We start from the raw sequence: 22,206 nt of genomic DNA on the forward strand, positions 1-22,206 counted from the left end.
CTTCTTATTAAAGATAATCATGTGGAGAGAGCCATCTGCATCCAGCAAGAGGACTGTGGGGACTGAATTGGATCACAACATAGTATTTCATCTTTTTGTTGTTTTTTGCTTGCCTTTTGTTTTTTTTCTCTTTTCTTTCCTTTTTTGATCTGATTTTTCTTTTGCAGAATGATAATTGTGGAAATATATGTAGAACTGAACATGGTTAACATGAATTGGATTACTTACTGTCCAGAGGAGGAGGTGAGGGAAATGTAGGGAGAAAAATACAAGGTTTTGCAAGGGTGAATGTAAAAAATTATTTTTGCATTTATTTTGAAAATTAAAAGAAAGGAGCCAGAGGAAAAAATAAAGATACTCATGTTTTAAATTTAGGTATTAAGCTAAAAGACAATATTTTTCAACATATGTTTACCTTACTGTTTGCAGCTGACACTATAACTTCTATGATTTTCTAGTCTGGGGTATTTGATTCAGAGTTTAATAGTATAATACTAAAGAAATAAGCCAAGGTTATGAGTTTCAATAAGGGGAATTGTTAATGGAGTTTTAATTTGGGGATTATCTATAAATAAATAGTAATGTTAACAACACAGAGATTCAATCAGAACAGTGATTAAAATATACCTGTCTTTAGTTCATGGTCTCTCTTGTCTTTGAAAGTCCTTAATAAATATTTTCATTCATTCATTAATTCAGTCATTACTTCTCTATTTTTATTTTGTCTTCTGATTTTGGGTTCTCTTTCTTAAAGCATTATCAAAGAATTTATTCTCTATTTTTTCTCATATCTTTTTCCATATTCTCTCTGTTTTAACTATCAATTCTCTTTAAAAGCATTTATTCTTATAGTTTAAAACATGACTTGTTTTTTCCTATATCATTGTCATTTCCTACTTACCCCTCTTTATATCACTTTCCCCCATAATAATGAAAACAATTAAGCAAAAGAACCAACATGTTCCTGACATATTGGTAACATATATTGCAAATCTTACATATATATCCAGCATTTATATAATACTTTAAGACTTTCAAAAACAAGATAGACCATGAACTAAAGATAATCACATCCTTCTTGGAGAAAACCACTAGGAGGATAATCAGTAGATTATAGAATTTTTGAAACTAATGGAAGATGTAGTGCCCAGTTTCCAATGTTTAGCACTGTCAAATGCTGAAGATAATATAACAAAGCTTTTTATTGAAACAAAAAAGTAAAAACAAAAGTGGGGTGCCTATTAATAGACAAAAAGTCAAATACTAATTGAATATTATGGTATAGTATTATTCTGGAAGAAGTGTTGAAAGAAATAGATTCAGAGAATCTCTGTAAAGTTTACATGAAGAGATGTGATATGAATAGTACCAAAAGAACAATTTACATAATTTACATACAATACAGTAAAGGAAAACAGTTTTGAAAGATTTAAGATTTTTGATCAATGCCATGATTAATCACAATTCTAGAAGATTGATGACCACAGAAAATGAATGTAAGGCACAGAATGATACACTTTTTCAATTGCTAAACATATTTGAATTCATTTTGCTTCACCATACATATTTGTTTCCAGCAAGAATTTTTATTTTGGAGGTGAAAGAATTGTTAATGCAAGTGTGTAGGATTCCAAAGAAAAGAAAAGACAAGAATACAGACAACTACAATCTCTCATCTTAGCTCCAGATAGCTTCTAAATGGTTTAGCCACTCTCTCTACATTGTTCCAATGACAGTGCTGGGGGCAATTCCTTTGCCAATATAGTGATAACTAGTATACTCTTGCCCTTTGCCCCTTCTTAAAGCATCTCTAACATATCCCCATGTATATCTTGCCTCACAAAAACTGTTCTCCACATTAAGGGCAGAGCAATGAAGTCTCATTATGACACAATCCTTTTATAGTCCATGTATCCTAACAATCTAAAGGTTATCTCTTCTATTTAGCCAAATATTATTCCTAGAGTGCTTATTTCCTTGGTGAAAAGAATTACATTCACATAGAGGAAAGATTATAACAAAAAAATCTTACCTCTATTCTAGACATACAAACTATTCCTCTCATATAATATGATTGGACATCTGATTTATCATCAGGAAAACAGAAAACATCTCAATGTATATTTGTTATTATAATTGAATAAACAACTTAAAAGTCTGCTCCTCTATCCCAACCAGGTATCATATGAAATCTCTATGGTAAACAAAACTTGGAAATAAAGTCCTTAGTCATAAGCACTATGAGCAAATTTATGGAAAAGGAATGCAAGAAAATAGTATTTCATCAAAAGAAACAATGAAAGGCAACAATGACACAGTATCAGAAAACCATGGACTCAAGTCCTGCTTCTAATATATTAGATAATGTTAGACACTAGGCAAATCACTTAGTTTTTCAGTGCTTTAGGCTACACTTTAAGACAATAATTGCAAAGCAGGTGCTAATCTGCACTGGCAAGAGAGATTTCCCTTATTGCAAGTTCCTTGCACTGTTGAATTAATGGATCCAGTCAACAAAGAAATAAGTGAATAATAGAAAAAATTCAGAGAATGTTTGGAAGAGTTATATGAATTGCTACAGAGTTATCTTTCATTGGATCTCTCAGTTTACTAAGTGAAAGGAGACACTCATAGGAGAAAGAAAGAAAGAAAGAAAGAAAGAAAGAAAGAAAGAAAGAAAGAAAGAAAGAAAGAAAGGAAGGAAGGAAGGAAGGAAGGAAGGAAGGAAGGAAGGAAGGAAGGAAGGAAGGAAGGAAGGAAGGAAGAAAGGAAGGAAGGAAGGAAGGAAGGAAGGAAGGAAGGAAGGAAGGAAAGAAGGAAGGAAGGAAGGAAGAAATGAAAGAAGGAAGGAGGGAAGGAAGGAAGAAAGGAAGGAGGAAAGGAAGGAGGGAAAGAAGGAAGGAAGGAAGGAAGGAAGGAAGGAAGGAAGGAAGGAAGGGAGGGAGGAAGGAGGGAGGAAGGAAAGAGGGAAGGAAGGAAGGGAGAAGGGAAAGAGGGAAGGAAGGAAAGAAGGAGGGAGGAAGGGAGGAGGAAGGGAAAGAGGGAAAGAAGGAAGGGAGGGAGGAAAGGAATGAGGGAAAGAAGAGAGGGAAGGAGGGAGGGAGGGAGGGAGAGAAGGAAGGAAGGAAGGAAGGAAGAAAGACAGGTCTGGTCACCAAGGCAAAACACAGTGCTCCCAACAGTTTTAGGATATACACCAGGTCTCAAGACCTTAGACTTCCCTAAACAGACCTTTTGATGCCGTTAGGTGATAAGAACTCATGTCAATAGGATCTGAGGCCCTGAGGAAGGTGTTTTAATCGCTGATTGCTTGAGCCTTAATTCCCAGAGACAATCAGGTCTTGGGGACAGTTTTGTTTCCTTTTTAGGAAAAGATCTCCATAGAAGTTGAAGAACAGCAAGATAATAGTGAACAGTGATTTTATTACACAAACTTAGAAGCAGAAAAATAATGTACACAATAACTAAAAAACTTTAAACAAAAAGAACAGAAAAACAAAGCTGAGCATTGTGTAATCATAATGATGAATCTTGGCCCCTGAGAAATGATGAAGAAATATACCTCCCTTATTTCTTTAGAGAGATTTGGAATTTTGGATTCAATATGTGGGGGTGGGGAGAAGATGTATATTCTGAAATGACTGTGAGGTAAAAACAAATTAATTCACAGAAATTTAAGAATAACCTTTAAAAAAATCTTTTGAAAAATTCTCTATTTCTTCCCTTGATAATTTCTTTTAAACTTCTGTTCACCAGCATCTGAGTTGGCTTTTTTTTACATTAGAGTACCTCATTTGGAACACCAAACTTTTAAAGAGATTTAGTGTTACTTTAACTTATAGTAACTTCAGGAATTGTTTAAATTCACTTATTTGTGACAAGTTCAAGTCTGAAACCATAACATGAAAATCAGTAGTGTAGTCAATCCTTGAAGCCAAAAGACAATAAAAATATACTTTCCCTTAGTAGTTGTTCACTTAACAGATGAACTAATTCTCAAATAAACTTTTTTGTCTTTTTTGTTAACTATGGCTCAAATAATTTTATTTCATACCAAACACAATGTCAGACTAAAGATCTGCTTGTTCTAAAAGAGCTGATTGCCCATTCCCTCTGGATATTTCTACATAAAAGAAGTATTCAGATCTATTTTGTGTTTTTTGGCCCAGATAATTCTCACTCCTAACATTAGGGGTCATCTTTTTTAGTAGGTGGAAGCAAGTCATAGCCTATATGGTATAACTTCAAAGATGCTAGAAAGGCCTCTTTGTTCCCCTCTCTCCAAAATACTCCCTCCACCCAGTTCAGTGATGCTTAAAATTCCATTATTAAAGATTCATTCTTTTGGCTTAAGATGATTATCTGAACTGTACCACTCAGCTGGACCCACCCTGGAGAAGGACCTACAATGGGGTGGGTGGTGTGAAGAGAGAAGAAAGGAAGATGTATCAATAAAACCAGAGGAACAGGGTCAAAAGAGTTGTCACTGCATAATATCAAAGGTCATATGGAACAGAGATCAATAAACATCTGAAGGAGTGACAGAATTTTATCCTTAGTCTATAAACAGTCTGGTTACCAGGGTCCAAACAAGGTTATATAGATTGGCTAAGGAAATTAGAGTTTTGGTGTAAAGTCACAGGTCAATGAATGGAGAAATTCAACGTACAAGATCAAAGTAAGGAATTAACTGAGATAGTTCTGGGATCTATATTTTTGCATTTGTTGTAATTATTCTGCTATCACTTTTGAACTAATCTTTGAAGCCATTTCTGCTAACTGAACTGAAAAATCTCTGATGACCACATTGACAATATCTTCACTTAAAATCTAAATATCCCTGAGTTCATTGGCAATATTTATTAATAAGTGAATTTAAATCTAAGGGGAATATGGACTGGATCTATTATTTTATTAATATTAAGGAACCCCTTAATTGAGGAAACATTCTCTAGCCAAAGTAGGTCAGACATTTACAATTCTGGATTTATAAAAACAAAACCAGTCTTTGCCCTCAAGAAGTTCCGATCGTTTTGGTTTGAAGGTAGATATCCTTTCCTGAGAAAGGCTTTGAGAATCAGAAAGAGAAAGAATCACAAAAGCATTAGTTTGCCAGTTACCTATTGGTAGGAGTGTTCTGGCTAATTAACAATTAGCTGGGAGCAGAGATGTACAAACAATCTACTTTTATGTTTAATATGTATTATAAAATTTTTCTTTATAATTTCATAAGTTGAAATAATAAATAAAACATTAAATCAGGCTGTATTTTTGTTTTTTTAAGCTATTGGCAATTTCTAATCTATGTACTACCTAAGTAAACCTTTTTCTAATTACTGGGAACAATAGGGGATTTGAGAAGGGGTGGTGAGTAGAGCAATGAAGAAGGATTCCACTTTGGGATGGCTCTAATTGTGAGGAAATTTTGTTGTTTTTTTTCCTTATATCAAACATCATTTGGTACATTTTTAGCATCTGCCCTTTTTTCCTAGTTCTGTTTTATGAAATCAAGCTGAAGTAGCCTATGTTTTTCTTCTACATGAGAGTTCTTCAAACACTTAGATAGCTATCTTGTCATCCCTAAGTTTGGCTTTTTTTTTTCACCAGGATAAAGAATGTAACAAGAGAATGAAGAGTTAGAAAATGAAAGAGGGAGGAGGTGATGAATATTTTGTCAGATTCCAGGAAAATTGGCAGGGGGAACCACAGACATGGGAGGAAAGTCTAACCTCTAAAACCCAACAGGCTAAGAGTGATATATTAGGGAAAACCCAATGAGGACAGTCTATTCATATTGAAAAATCTTCAATAAAAAAAGACTTCAAGCAGAAATAGATTAATTTCCCTCCATCATTCTACCCATAACTATTATTTAATTGCTTCATAAAATAACTTGCCTGACATACAGGAAGATACAATATTAATGTACTCTTCCCTCCTCTTTTTCCTCCCTAACACTACCTGATTTGTCCTTATGAGATTCTCCAAATATTTCTCTCTTCTCTGAACATAACTGTTAGAGACCTTATTAGTCTAATTTGTGATGTACATCTTGACAGCTCTATCATTTAGCTGTTGTTGATTTAAACGTTTTAAACTAGCTTGTGGATCCTCCTAAGGCCTTACATATGCTTAGCCTTGTCTATCTCAGTGAAGGCCTATGTGACTCATGTCTGGCAATTTGAGTCACCCTTCAGAGTTCTGTGAATTAGCCTTAATTTGGTGCTTTCTGGTTATCAGCATTCAACTTGCCTGCTGAGAGCTTTGTTCTGCTTTCCTTCCTCTCCCTTGGCACTCCCTTAATTGGTAGTTGATGACTTCCATGCTAAGGCAATGCACTTTGGAGAGAGCAAATTGGCTCTGAGATTTAAAAAAAAAAAAAAAAAAAAAAAAAAAAAATTAAAAATTAAAAAAATAAAAACAAAGCAGGACTGGATAGAAACTGTTTTATGAGAAACATTAATCAAATGGGGAAGCTTAGAGATTTTTTCAGGAAATTTCTCATTGGATTCTTTATGCACTAATCAGCCTGACCACATCCCATCACTTGGGAAGTGAGGATGTAATCAACTATAAAGAGGAAATGTTCTTTTTGCTGAACTGATGTCCCCCTCTCCACATTAAACTAACTCTAGAATTTACAACTAGGTGGTACTGTAGATAATCTGGTTCCAAGAAGATCTACATTCAAATTTGATCTCAGATACTTAAACTGTGTTAATCTGACAAATAAACATTTGAATCTGGCTCTATTTCTTCATTTATAAAATGAAGATAATAGCACGTTCATTCAAAGGTTGAAGTATCAATAAAATGAGATCTTTGTAAAGTACTTTGAACTCCTTAAAGTATAATATAAATGCTAATTATTATTATGTGTTGCTAATGAAAAAGAAGTAGATTGAGTTGTTTGTCTTTTGGTCTTCCTGTTTTAAAAATCATTGATCTCTCCATGTCTCTATTATTCTGAATATTAATCTTCTTTTTTTGTTGTACTTAATATATGATCTGAATTTTTTCAGATTATATGATAGAAAGCCACTTACACACATTCTCTCATTTCTTTCTCTCGTTCACAGAGAGACATAGTATATCCTTGATATCTTTGAGAGAGAAAATCCTTTTTTCACTATTGTGATTATTGTTACTAATGCTGTTGTTGTTGTTGTTGTTGTTATGCTTCCTTAATGTGCTCAAAAAGATCATAGCAAATAATCCTAGGAATTGAAAATGGAACAGTGTTTAACCTAAATAATATATGAGAGTAATCCAAATTCATTATTTTTTATGGGGAAGATGTTAAAAAAAAGATGTGAGATGGTGGTAGATTATGGTAGAAGGGAAATTATGTTAGGTAGAGCACGAGAATGTCATAGCCTTTTCAGGTTTATTATAATCACCCACTATTTCTCCATTAATTCTCTTTCTTAAAATGAACAGTGAATCTGCTTTGTTAAGATTTTTATTTTACTTTTTTTTTTTTAAGGGAAGTATAGACTTGACTAAAGAGTTCCCATAAATCATGGAATTTTAGGCAAAGGACTTTATTTCCTCATGGTGAGGACCTTGTAATCACTCTTGTATAAAGCTACCAAACCAATTCTCTTTGCTTAAAGGAAGAAACAATTAAAATAACAGAATAAAATTATCTTATGCACAGCCAATATTCAACTATCCATACCAGAGAATGATGGAGCAGTACAAATAATTGATTAGCTATAACTATGAATAATCAAGAAATAAATTTTATTTGGTTTGGATGTTAATTTCTCCTATTTCTTTTCTTAAGAAATTCTTCTTTACTTACTAAAAGAAAGTAAAACAAGTATTTATTAAGAATCTACTCTGTGCAAGGTAATATGATAAGTCCTATGAATAAAAATTCTAACAAGAGAAAATATAGTCTCTGCCCTTGAGGAGTTAACATTCTATTAAGGCAATACACTACATAAAAGGTAGCAGAAAAGGAATGTGGGAGATGAGAAGGCAGAATCATAAGGGATCAGGATGTTAAAATCCCAAGAATCAGAAGCCAAGCCAGTAAAAGAATGAAGAATGGCTGGGATGTTCCTTTCCTCCAAATTAACTGGTACAAGTAGGGGGTTAGCCTGGTGGAGGGAGGTTCTAGGCTAGAAAGGCAACTGAGGTGTGGTGATGAAATCAAAGGAGTAAAAAAAAAAAACAGAGCCTAAAAATCAAGAGAAGAATATTTTTTAAAATGTTTATTTTTTTTCTATAAGCAAACACATAAAAATAGGTGAGGAACATTAGAAAAGTGCTAAGAGACAAAGAGAGGCCAGTTTGTGATTAAGCTCTGCGCAGATTTTCTGTGAAGATATGTATAATGTATACAAGAAAGCACTACCTATAGCTACATAGATTCTTGGCTTAATGCTAAAAATTATTAGGCATTTGTTAATATAAACCTTTCTGCTTAGGATAAGATCCTTTGTCTACAAGGCCTATGTTATTAGAGTTGGAAAAACCTTTAATAATCAGATATTCACTTTATGAGTTAAAAAAAAAATACAAAACAAACAAAGCAAAAAAAAAAAAAAAATGGCCAAAAGAGATATATCAGTGTTTCTAAGTTTCTCCTATGGGTTGCTCATATAGATGTAAACTAGGTTCTAATACTCAGTCAACTTCCTCATTGCTGATCAACTTTTGATGTTGTAACTTATGTAGCATTTTGTTTTATTTGCTAAGGAAGAGACGAGGGAGGAAATTCAGTTTCATCCCTACCTGTGATTTTACTTCAGTAAATAAGTCCTTACTGTTGAAATAGTCCAACAACCAGGGCATTTAGGCAACTTATCTGTAATTTGTAGACTTAGTGAATTTCCTAGGTCATGAATGATGACCATGGTCACACAGTTAGCATGGTCAGCAGCAAAGTATGAATCCTTAATTGAGATTCAGCTGCCAACCATCATACTAAACTACATCTCCTCAGATCAAAAAAGAAAACTTCTACATGGCACTTTATAATCTACAAGTTGTTTTCTAATCTTATAAGAAACAAAACTAAATTAGAATGAATCACCTTAATTATTTAATATGCTAAGTATAACAAATTTAAAAAGGCATATTCTCTATATATTCTAAACTTCTGGGAATATTTAACTTGAATGATTACAATAGTGGGAGTAATATAAAGTGTCCTTGCAGATAGACTTTGCAGAAAAAAATAAATAAGGACTTCCAGGTACTTTTATTGTGTAACTCATTAGGCCATTTGGATCATTTTTAATTTTTGCAATAAAAGGGGAAAGTTGATTCTATATTATATATAAAAGAATTTGAACCATATGAATTTTTATAAAAAGAACATAAATTAAGGTAGCTTTTGAGAGGATTTTTAATGTGTATAGCCAATTAAGGATATAATTATAATTAGATTGTAATAATGATAATAGATACACTTTAAAATTTACAAAATACTTAATGCATGTTATCCCATTTTATTACCATGCATACCCTGAAACATGCTATTATTATTCTCATTTTGGAGATCAGAAAACAGACTGAGAGGTAACCTGATTTATCCAGAATCATAGAGCTAATAAGTGTCTGAAGTCTAATTGAATTTAGATCTTCCTCACTTTAAGTCCAGGGTATAATTTCGTATTTTAACTTCATGAATAGGTACATTTTATGTGGATCTTATTAAGACATACTTGGAAACCCGTTAGCTTTGACTTTTGTCCAGTTTGCAAAACACCTTATAAATATTATCTCATTTTATCCTCACAACAATCATATGTTGCTATAAAAATGTTTCTTAATAGAAAGTTAATAAACAAATGTCTATCTGGAACAAATAGTAGCAAACTGTATACAAAATTCAAGTTTGTATTTCACTGCAGTTTGTGGAGTTTATTAACATGGGATAGTTGTTTATCTTCTTCTACAGGCAACTCATCATCTCTAGTTTACAGAGGTTTTACAGCTATTCTAAAATCTTGAAAATCATTAATCCAAATAGGTTTCTGCAAAGTTGCAGGGTACATTTAGGTAGTTTTTCATAAACACAAAGCAAACATATAGTATGAAAAATTACTAAAACTTGTTGCAACAAATATTACATTCTGGTATTTGGTTTATTAGATTTCATTATAAAAATGAACTAATTTTGCTTTTGTAAGTAAATTTCTGGTTACAATGATATCAGTAGTATTTTGTAGATTTATTATTATATAAAAAAGAAAGATAGTTTTATAGGATCACAGACAATATCTAGACATACAGATTTTGGGGGGTATAAGTAGTTCAGTAAATAGAACATGGGACTAAGAATCAGAAAGGCCTCAATATAAATCCTGCTTCAGAAACTAATATTCTATATAATCCTGGAAAAGTCACATTTAATTGCTGTCTCAGTTTCCTCATCTTAAAAGGGGAATAAATAATAGTAACTACTTCTTCTCCTACCCCAGGATTCTTGTGAGGACAACATGAGATAATATTTGTAAGGTGATTTGTAAACTGGAAAGCATTTTGTAAATATTAGTTTTTGTTATATAATCTCCTCAAAGAGTATGAATCTATTCAAAATTCTTAATTTTTTAAGAAAAACATTTACATTCAGTGAGATTTCTAAGTCAACCTAACATTTGCTTTTTATTAGATTATATATCATTTTTCTTCTTGGTAACTCAGAAAATAGAGAAAAAACTGAAATAGATTAATTCTATGAAGTTTAAGATGTTTCAAAAAGGGGAGGTGAGGGGAAAAACAACTTTCTACTGTTTAAAGATATAGACAAACCAATAAATAATTAAATAGTTAAATTAATGTCTATAATATATAATCCAGAAAAGATAGTACTGACTAGACAGCTGAAGGTAAAAAGAGTTCTCACATCTTCATGTAAAATCCTTGGTTAGGGTCAAGTTATCAAGTACTCTGTTAGTCCTGTAAATTTTCCCTAAAGATGATAGACTAATTTTTCCTTAATTCTGACATCAGTGATATGTCAATTGAATAGTTACTACCACTACTATCCAATATATTCCTACAATCCTTAAGAGATACTGAGAAATTTCCCCACAACAACACTGCAAAGCCAGTAATGAAGAAATGATTTCCCTCATTTTATAAATGAGGAGAAATATGGTCCTTGACTATTCTTGTTTGTTTTCCACTCTTTAATAAAATGAAGTGTTGCATATATATATATATATATATATAAAATCTCAATGTCTTCTAGGAACAGTGATGCCTAGAACTGAACACAGTACTGTAGATGAACCCTGATCAATATAGTGAAAACTGGGACTCAACTTCTTAATCCTAGATACAATGCTTCTAACATTGTAACCCAATGTTATGGTAACTTATTTTGGGGGTAATACCATTTCATACTTTTGTACAATATTGATCTTACAGTCTATTAAAATGACTAGATTTTTTTCAAACTACTGTTTAACCCTATCATGTCCATACTATACTTATGAAATTGATAGTTCAAACCCATGTATAAAATTTTACATTTAACATTATTAATTCAGTCCAATGATCTAACTTGTAAAGATTTCTTGGATCTAAACCCTATCTTATGGTATTTACTTTTCTAATTTTGTGTCAAGTGAAGATTTAATGAATATTCTGCAAACAAATTTTTTTACAAGGCAAAATTGTGCAGGATCATTCAAAGTCACAGAGCTTAAAATGTTTCAAGTGTCTTTGGCTAGATTTGAATTCAGGCCCTCCTGATTACAGAGTTGGTGATTTATTCACTGTGCCTCCTAGTTGCCCCTCATATAAACTTTTATCCAAGTGATTCATTAAAATGTTAAACTACATAAAGATTTCTAAGACATTGCACTGAAGAATTCCTCCTATGTTAACTTGTATCTTAATAATTATTCTCTTAATTAGTTCTGAAACCATCTAATAACATTATTACATACAACTCTTCATTTTATGAAATATTTTGAAAGAAGTTTTGTAAAAATCTAAGAAGTTTGGGGCAGCTAGATGGCACAGTGGATAATACACCACTCTAAAGTCCGGAGGATCTGAGTTCAAATGCTGCCTTAGACACTTAATACTTCCTAGTTGTGTGACTCTGAGCAAGGCATTTAACCCCAATTGCCTCAGGGGGGAAAAAAACAAATTTTATCTGCAGCATTCTTCTTATTTAATAAATTATTAAGGGTTCAAAGAATAACATCAATAAGGTTTGTTTTGATAAAACTACTCTGTCTCTTCTTTTTTTTTTTTAAATTTTCATTTTGTTTTCTAGACATTCATTAATCATTTAGTGATCCATTCTAGTATTTTCTCAGGAACAAAAGTCAAACACATTGGACTATTTTTTTTTTTTTTACAGATTCTATTTCTATCTTTCTTTAAAAATAAGATCATTTCTCCTTTTCTGGTATTACATTGCCATTACCATTTTCCATGATTTTCTAACAACATTTCTGTTGGTCTAGAAATCATGCCTTACAATTCTTTCAGTATCTAAGGAAGTAGTACATCTCAACTTGTTAAGTGTATTTATCAAAAACACCCAAATATATGAGTATGATCTTCTTATTTATTTTGGTATAATGCTCTTATTGACCATTTGGTTCTTATATATATGGTACAAGGTTATCTTCAGTGGTAATGCAGAAAACAACAAAATAAAGTTAGTGTTATCTGCCTTCTTTCCACCATTAATTATCATTATTCCAACCACCCAAATCTTTAATCTTATTCCTTCATTGATCATTTCCCCTTTCCCAAATATAGCTTTAAAACAGTTTATTTCCCTTGTTTCCTGAATGGTCTTAGCTCATCCTAATATTTTGCATAGTTAATGTCATTTTACAATATTTTGTTAGACTTTATGATGTGACCTTAGTTTCATATTCTATAAACACCTTTTAAAAAATCTAAGTTTGGCTCATCAATTCTTTATCTATGTCTATTTAGAGAACCCCCATCCTTCTTCCTTGGTAAAATTATTTCCCTTTGTTTCTTTAAAATTTTATGCTTGAAGATTTCCTATCCTTCTTGGGCTCACTTCACCTATGGAATTTTGTTCCATTGGATATCATTTATCTTTATTCAGAACTCTTTAAAATCTGCTTTCCCAAAATCTAGGCTATGTGTTATATACTATGTTCAATTTTTTTTCTCTTATCACATATATTTTAAGGGAGTGGGCAGCTCTCGATAAGTAACCATCACATGCACTCCATTAACTATTTCATCTCTGCTAGTGAGAAATGGATGCAGAAGATATTTTTCTGTTGTATCTCAATATTTTGAAGAATAATTTTTGAAATCATCATTAAGGCAAATCATAAAATTATTATGTGATCTGATCCATCATTTTCTTAATAATTAGTCTCCCACCTCAACAATACCAAGTTGCATTCTTTTTGATGTTTCCCAAACTCTTTTTATATACCCTCTTTCTATGTAGATGGTCTATGGTATAGCACATTGGCATAATTACTTTTCTTCTTACCTGCACCTTTATCAAAACACTCATTAAGCTCCAGACTGTCACCAATTTTAATTGATTACACTACCACAATCTCTTTCTGACTCATTCAATCCATTCTTACTGAGACTAACCTGGCACTAGAAATCATTATCATCCCTGCAAAGCTATTGGAATACATACTAAGAGTTTTCTCAACTGAACTTTATTTTTTTTCAAATTCTTCTGGTCATTTCATTCTTTTACTCAAAAATCTTCAGTAATTACAAACCACCTACTGAGTAAATTTAGGCTTCTTTGAATGGCATTAAAGTTTCTTCACAATTAAGTGACAATTTTGTATATCGGGGGAAAAAAATTGGATTCATGATATCATGATAATGTTGCATTCATGATCAGAAGAACTAGGATCAATTCCCAGTTCCATTATTGCCTTGGAACTACTAAATTTTTCTAAACATCAGTTCCTCATTTATAAAATGAGGGGATTCAACTAAATGTCTTCTAAGAACCCTGACATAATTAAATCTATGAATCTCTCAAACCTTTTTTCATACTACTCTCCTTTATATATTCAAAATTCAAATCAAATTCTTTCCCTAAATTTATTTTACACTTCCCCCCCCCCATTATGTAAGATATTTGTTTACCCTGTATAGAATTTTCTCTATATATTTTTATCTTGGAGCATTTTAGAAATCCTTTAAAAGCCCAAATTTAAAAAAAAATCACCTCCTATATTAAATTTTTCATGCTCTTTGTGTTGGTACCAATCTTCCTAGTGATCCAAAAAGACATTGTCCTTAGACAATAGCTTAAAGAAAGATTATTTTTAAGCCTAGCTTCAGATCAACATTTTTAGAAATATATATGTATATATTTATTGTATGCATTCAAGTTATAAGCCCATATATCTTTTTAAAGACTATGTATGCAATATGAAATATAGATGTAATTTTAATATAAATGGTATTTCTATAATGCATGTTTTATTCAATATATCTGTTGTTGAGTAGTGAATCATTTTACCATTGGTTTATATGATCATTTTAGAAGTATTCTATTATTTGAAAATGATCATCAAATGTCAATAAAATTTAAAAACACTTGGTTTTAATATTTTCTGCTCTATACTCTCCTTTGGCTATTTGCCAAATGGTTAATGAACTTAAAAATCCTACTTAAGTTAACCTCCAATTTAAAGGCTCTACTTATTAAATTATTGCAAAGTGCAAAATCTTTTTTTTAAGCATGGACAACTGTTCTTTACTTCATTAAGAAAATTTGGAATTTTGCATATTATAGTTTCTTCAATCTTAGCACACCTGTATTAAGTATTTAATGAATATCTCATAAAAATATAATGATTTGGGTAAATCAATAATACATTTAAAATTAATGCATTTTAGTTAAGATTTTTTTCCAAGATTACTCTGCCATCTTGGCTTGTAAAATTAGAAAATTCTATTGGATACCCCAAAAAAGAAAATGAAAGAGACAGAACTAAAAATGCAGTGATACAATCATTAACATTTGAATAAAGTCCAAAGAAAATAAAATTAGAAAAGAATATGGGGTCTCTATAAATAAAAACAATAATCCATAAGATAGAGTTCAAAAAAAACAAAAAATGTCACAGTGCTTTTCCAAAACCATCATGAACAAAATGAGGATATGTGATATATTAGGAAACAATACTGTCAGTGAAGGTAATTTACAGTAAGATAAAACCTATAGTTTATTGACAAAGAATATTTACAGTTTTAACTACCAAGAAACTTATCTCTGGAACTCCAGGGTTTAAAAATAAAAAATGTTGAAGGTAATTGGGCAGAGACAATTTATTTTAACTAATACTATTCACCTACAAAAATAATAGGAAAAACTAATATATAATATTCCAAAAAGCAAAGGAAAATGGCCTGAAACCAAAAACAATTTATTATGTAAAGCTGAATATTATACAGAATTAAAAATGTATTTTAATAGAATTCATGAAAAAAAGTGTTAGAGACTTTAAAAAGCAAATGTAACATATAAAAGAAATTTAAGAATTGTAATTGAGCATAATTAGCCTGAAGTGATAGATATTGGACTAGTGATTGTTGTTTGTCTTTTGCTCTTGAAGAGAAGGATCTAATGAAGGTGGGGGGAAGGAGACTTGACTATTGTCCAAGGAGTGCTCATTTTCATCATTTATAAACTGAGAGGAATTGATTCAATGGCTTCTAAGGACTCTTTTCTCTCTAAATCTATGACTCAATAATCCTATTATCACAACTAAGAAAAAGAATGCAAGAAAGGTGAGAAGAAGCAATATTTCTTGAAATTGGGTTATGGCAGGTAAAAAAAAGAAAAACATTTAAATTTTAAGATTGGGCCCACAGAAAAGAGGAGGACTACTGAATTATTATCATTAGTTCTGAATTGATTGTGAAGGCAAATAAAATTAAGTGTGAAGAAAACTAGGCTAGGGAGGCATCTAAATCTTAAATGGATTTTGGGAAGAGATCAAGCAAAGCAAACTACCAATATAAAAGAGTGCTTTTTTTTTTTTTTTTTAAAGAGTAATAGGAAATAAGACCTAGTAGTCTGGGCCTTGGCTTACAGGAATGGAGAAAGGGAAGAGAGTGGGATCCAACTTTTTCAACCAAAACAAACTGAAGCTATATATTGCTTATTCAGTATATTCAAATATTCAACTTTTCTATGATCTCATTGATTCAGGAATACCTACAAGGATGCAGATCATAATCCATTTATTAAATTTTTGTTAGCAGGATTCTTAAAGGCTAGAGGCCTTTTTAATTTTTTTTTAATAACATGAAAGTAGCAGTAGAAATGTCTGCCTACCTGTATAGGCTTTGTTCTGTTATGTAATTCTTTGATATTTTTAATTTTCTACAGAGTTCCTCACTCATTATGTGCTTACTTGCTCACACTCACGAAGCACCTTTCCATTCGCAAAACACTTTTCTTTGTGATGCTCATCATTAGTTCTCTACAATCAGGAGTTTTAGATCTTGCTACCTTACAACAAAACTAATGCAAGGGGTGTGTGTGTGTGTGTATTTACAAATAATGATTGTATTTCTTTTTTCATCTTAATAAATAATGTTCATTTTAAGAGATTATAATGCAATAGGACTTGATGAGAGGAAGAAATGTAACTATGAAAAAATTGAATTTGTACACAAAATCAAAAAGGGTTGAAAATGGATGAGAATGCAAATACTAATAACCGTTGGATTTTTTAAAAAGTCAACATGAAGACTTACAGTTAAAATAAGAAATTGGAGGAAATTTTATAATCTTCAGCTCAAAGAAAAAGCAGGATTAGCTATTATCATTTCATATAAGATGAAAGAAAAAATAATTACTACTAAAAGAAAAATTACACTATCTTTACAAGTACCATAGATGATAAACTATATGTGTGAATATATATATATGTGTGTGTGTATTCATATATATATATATATATATATATATGTGTGTGTGTGTCTGTGTATGCACCAAATGTTATAGCATTAAATATATAACAGAAAAGCTAAGTGCAAAACTTCGGTAGACAGAAGAGTGACAATATTAGGCAAGACTAATATTATGTTATATAATGAGTTCTTCACAGAAAAAAATTATAGTAATAATCAATAATTATTCTAAATAAAATAATAGTGAAGCAGTGTATCAAAATTTATGAGATGGTATAGATGTCCTTAGAGGAAATGATTCTCTATACCCATATTTGCCTAAAATATAAAAAGGAACCACCTAAATTAAATATGTTACCAAGAATATCAATTAAAAAGTTAACTTTTAAAAACTCCACACATGCATAAAATGTTAAACTTTGAAAGTCAAAGGAAGAAAAACACAATAAAAACAACTATGGACCTTATAAACAAAACAAAAGTCATTTGGTGAGAGATAGAAAATCAGAGACAAAAATAGAAATAAATAGAAACAGAGAATAGGAAGTCAAATTACCAATATATGAATTAAAAATGAGAATTATTCTTTCCTGAAACGGAAACAATATTTTAAGAAACTATTATACACAAATACATATTGTATTGAAATATGTACATATTCTATAGCCATCAAGTTTTTTAAATGGCATAAATTTTTAGCTTCAGTTTCTTTAATAATTTATTCAAATATGTATTTATTCTTATCTTTCTATTATGCTTACTTAAAACCAAATGAGGGACATTTAAAATTCTGCCACTATCATGTACTTGCCCATGTCTTCTTGTATTTCCATATTTTTTTCCTTTATGAGTTGACACCAAGACATTTGGACCATAGATATTTATTGTCTATAATTCCCTTGCTTATTTCTTTTAATATAATGAATTTGGTTTTGCTTTTTCTAATAGCATGATTACAATTTACTACTTTTTTGGATTCATCTGATGTATAGCATTTTCCCCCTAATCCTTCATTTTTATTATGATGTCTTTGTAAGGTGAATTTCTTATAAGCAATAGGTTGCTAGGCAAGAAGTGTCTTAGCTTTTCTGAAACTTTTCCATTTTATTGGATTATTCAGTCCACTCGTATCTAAAGTTAGTTATGCATATTAATTTTTTCCATTTTTGATCAACATTTTTTTCATATTAAGATTTTCTGTCCAAAGGAAAAAAAAAATCCTGTCTTTTTCCGTAAGCATGGTATTATGTCTCCTCAACTATTTTAGATTAATATACTTTAAAGCAACTCTATTCCTACTGGTTGCCGTTGCCTTCAGTTTCTCTATTGTTTGTTACTATTTGCCCAGTTTTGCAATTTTGACAAATTTATTAGTTCATTTTTGCTCCCCTACTTTCCTTTTTTCAACTAAATAAGTAAAATCTACTGTCCTCTCCAACTTTGTTTTTCCTCTCCATAGTCATTCCCACTTTCTCTCATTTTTTTATGAAATCTGGAGGGATCCTAGTCTTTGAGTGTCAGCTATTTTAGAGGGATAATTTATAGTGGTAACTCTAAATACTAAATCCTTCCAGATTCTACATGCACAGTCATAGCCTCCTTCTTAGCATTCCTGATTCCAGGGCTGTCCTTCCTAATGCAATCCTGATCACCTGACTCCTGTGTTCAAAAGCTTTCAATGGCTTGTTGTAGTTCAACCAATAAAATTCTTTAGGTTTGAGTTGAAGCCTTATAACATTTTAATCTCAAGCTTCCTTTTTTTTTTTTTTTGTAACTGTCAACATTCCTTTGAATGTACCATATTCTCCAATTTAACCATAATTCCTGCTGTCTATAAAACATGCCTTGTTTTTTCCTGTTTCTGTCTTCAGTTATACTATTTTTTTCACAGAATGTAATTTCCTCATATTTCTCCCTAAAAAATTCTTCTTCAAAGTTCAGGTGAAATTCCACATCCTTCATTACACTTTATTTTAGCATTCTACCCATAGATAATCTTTAATTCCTTTGAGCTCACATAGCAGTTTGTTTTTGCCTATCTCATGATACTTAACTAACTGTGCTTTAAATTATAGTCATTTGTATGTTTAGTATCTTCCTGATAAGACATATATTTCATTAGGGTTACAAATGTATCTTGATTGTATTTATATTCTTCAAAAATTCCTGTAATAGCACATTAAAGTAAATCAATATTTGTTGAATGAATCAATGAATTATGTTCTGTTAATTTCAGGGGGTTTATTTTCATTAAAACCAGACTACACATTACCTCTACTTAAAAACCCTGTTCAAGTTATTTTGTTGCTTCAAAGTTTTAAATTATATTTCTTTAAAAGTATTCTATAATGCACATTTTATACTGCTTCAAACAATCTTCTCTTTCATTAGTCTAATTTAAAATTTCATTCTCTATATTGTAATTTCCTTGTTCAGTCTCTTGCATACTAGAAATTATGAGTTTATAGAGATGTCTCCATTTTAATGGAAAAAAATAAAGCCACCGTTGTTAAAAGTTTCTCATGATGCAATATCTAAGACTGGGATGCTTTTTCTGACTAACAATCATTCATTTAAAATAATAGCCTTAATGTAGCATTCAGGTCCAGTGCTGTCACACGGTTGAGGAGGTGTCAAAGAAACAGCTGCCAAACGTCTAAAGATTCTAAACCCATGACTCATTTTTGAATGTAAATCAAGAGTGATGTATGCTGGAAACTTGTCAAAAACGGATGGTCCTTAGAATTCTCTTAGCAGAGTCATTCAGTTGCTATATGCATTTTTTTTTTTTTTTTTTTTTTGTATTCTATTTGGAAAGAGAGCAAAGTGGTTATGTGGAATAGGCAAATCTGAAAGGTAGAAAGTTAAGAATCCTGGAGTTAATTGTTGGCTCCAGAACTTTCTCTAGGTCTTAGTTTCAATCATTTTAGAATGGGTTGAATTAGTCTTGGAAGCTATTTCATAGAAATTTGGTGAAAATGATAGTTTAATAAAAGTAACTTTAAAGTTTGAAAAATACTCGCATGCATGTTATTTGAGTTTCACAAAAACCTAATGGTTTTGTTATTTTATTTATTATTATCCTGTTTATGCAGAATAAACTCAGGCTTCAAGACTTTAAGTGACTTGCTCATGGTCATATAGTTGGTAATGTCAGTGATTAGATATAAACATAGTCTTGTTATATATTTTCTGAACACAAATAAAATAATATATAAAAACAATAAAACTGAGTATCACAATTTACTACTTTACTACTTGCTATTTTAACACATGTGGTTCCTGTGATTCTTTCAATAGTCTTCTGAAAATTAAATGCATTTTAATAATAATAATTATTATATTAATATTTTATTATGTAATAATATATTATATATATTATAATAATTAAATAATATATTAATAATAATAAAAATAAGATGTATTATTGCCCCTACTCCCACCATATCAGCATAAGGATATTAAAACTCAGGGAAATAAAATGACTATTTTTTGATCAAACAGCTAGCAAATGTCTTTGACCAATGTTCTTTCCAATATACAACAGATTTACTCCTGGTTGTACTTAGCAGTATTCTTTTTCAAGGTGTTCTTCATTCCATACTTACAGACTGATCAAGGTAGGATTAAACTACCAGGAAGGGGAAGAAAATAAACCATATTTGTATAACTGCCAAAACAGAGACCACAATGAAGTCATCTGGTAAAACACTGGAGAAAATGTCTATGAGAAGACAGTGCTAAGAAAAGAAGTTCAGTTCTGATATTTCATGAAAATTATATTATTACTCATTCCTCACAATCCTGGTAAATGAATTTGAATAATAGACATAATAAACAAAATATACTAGAGAACTTAATGCATAAAAAAATCTCATGGACATCATTGAAATTTGGGACATATCTCAATGACTGGATGCTAAATGAAGTTAATAATTCAGATTGAGATATTAGCAGGGAAAAGAAAACCAAAAAGAAATATAATGGAAAAGTTTAAGGTGAATGTTAAAGAGAAGCAAAAAGCATATTGTAGTGGAAGTATGTTACAGAAAATATAGTCCGAAGAAAGTACTAGACACTAGTTCTGGCAGCAAAACAAGCTTGGAGACTAATATATAGAAGTGGAAGAATACTTTTAACTCTCCAGACTTTTTTTGGAGGTTTGGTGATAACAGAAGATCAACTGAGAAATGTTCAACTTGTCTGACTGACAATTTTGCCTTTTAAGTGATATAAGCAATGATTGGGTTAACTGATAGCCCTGATGTGATTCTAACGAGTAAAGATAAATTGGTGACATAAGTAAGAAGTATATCTTGCTTCTCCTCCCTTAGAAGGAAATGACCATAACATCTTTGACTTCATTATAGATAAGAAAGGAAATTTGTCTTCCATGTGATGGATAAGTCCCTATTGGCCTTGGTGAAGAAGATCTCAAAGTGTTCAGCAAAGGATAGGAAGGATCACTTGGCCTAAACATTTATATACAGTAAGTTTTCTGATTTGAAAGACGTGAACAACTGAGCAGTAGAATGATGATGAAATAAAGAAAAGCTTTTCATATGGAAAAAAAGAGAAAGAGATATGAAGAGATATCCTACAGGGAAACCATCAATGAACTCAAATGGTTAAGAAAACATAAGTTGGAAGACAGGACTGATCATTGAGGATGATTAGGAAAGAGCATAGTCCTGTAAGAATATCCAGAATGCTAAATCCTAATACAAAATGGGAGAAGTATAGAATAGAAAATAAGTATCAGAAAATTGATATTTATAGTAAGTCAGTGGGTGCTTAAAATAGTACCTCTCTTAAGTTTAACTTATCAGTTTGAATTAACTATATGTCAGGGTTCTGAAAAAAACAAAAAACAAACAAACAAACAAACAAACAAAAAAAAACAGAAACAGCTGATATATTTTTGGTGTTCTTAGAAAAAGTGTGGTAAACAGAAGATTAAAAGCAGAGAAGGGAGTATGCAATGAAAAAATGCTGTGATACCTGAAAAAGAAGATGGATCTTTTAAATTATAGGCCACTAAGCTTATCTTCAATTCCTGACAAAATTCTGGGACACATTAAAGGGATGGTTTGTGAACACTTGAAAAAGAAAATGGCAATTGCTCTGAGCCGGCACATTTTGATCAATAACAAGTCTTTCTAGTTTAACTTCAATTTCTTTTTTTGAGCAGGTTAGACAGACAGAATAGGGGAATTATAAGCATAACACACACACACACACACACACACACACACACACACATAATTTATTTTTATTTGTTTATTAAATTAAGGCAATTAGCAATTTTTTCCCAAGACAATCATATGG

The sequence above is a fragment of the Sarcophilus harrisii genome, chromosome 4, assembly GCF_902635505.1.
Source record: "Sarcophilus harrisii chromosome 4, mSarHar1.11, whole genome shotgun sequence".
NCBI lineage: Eukaryota > Metazoa > Chordata > Mammalia > Dasyuromorphia > Dasyuridae > Sarcophilus > Sarcophilus harrisii.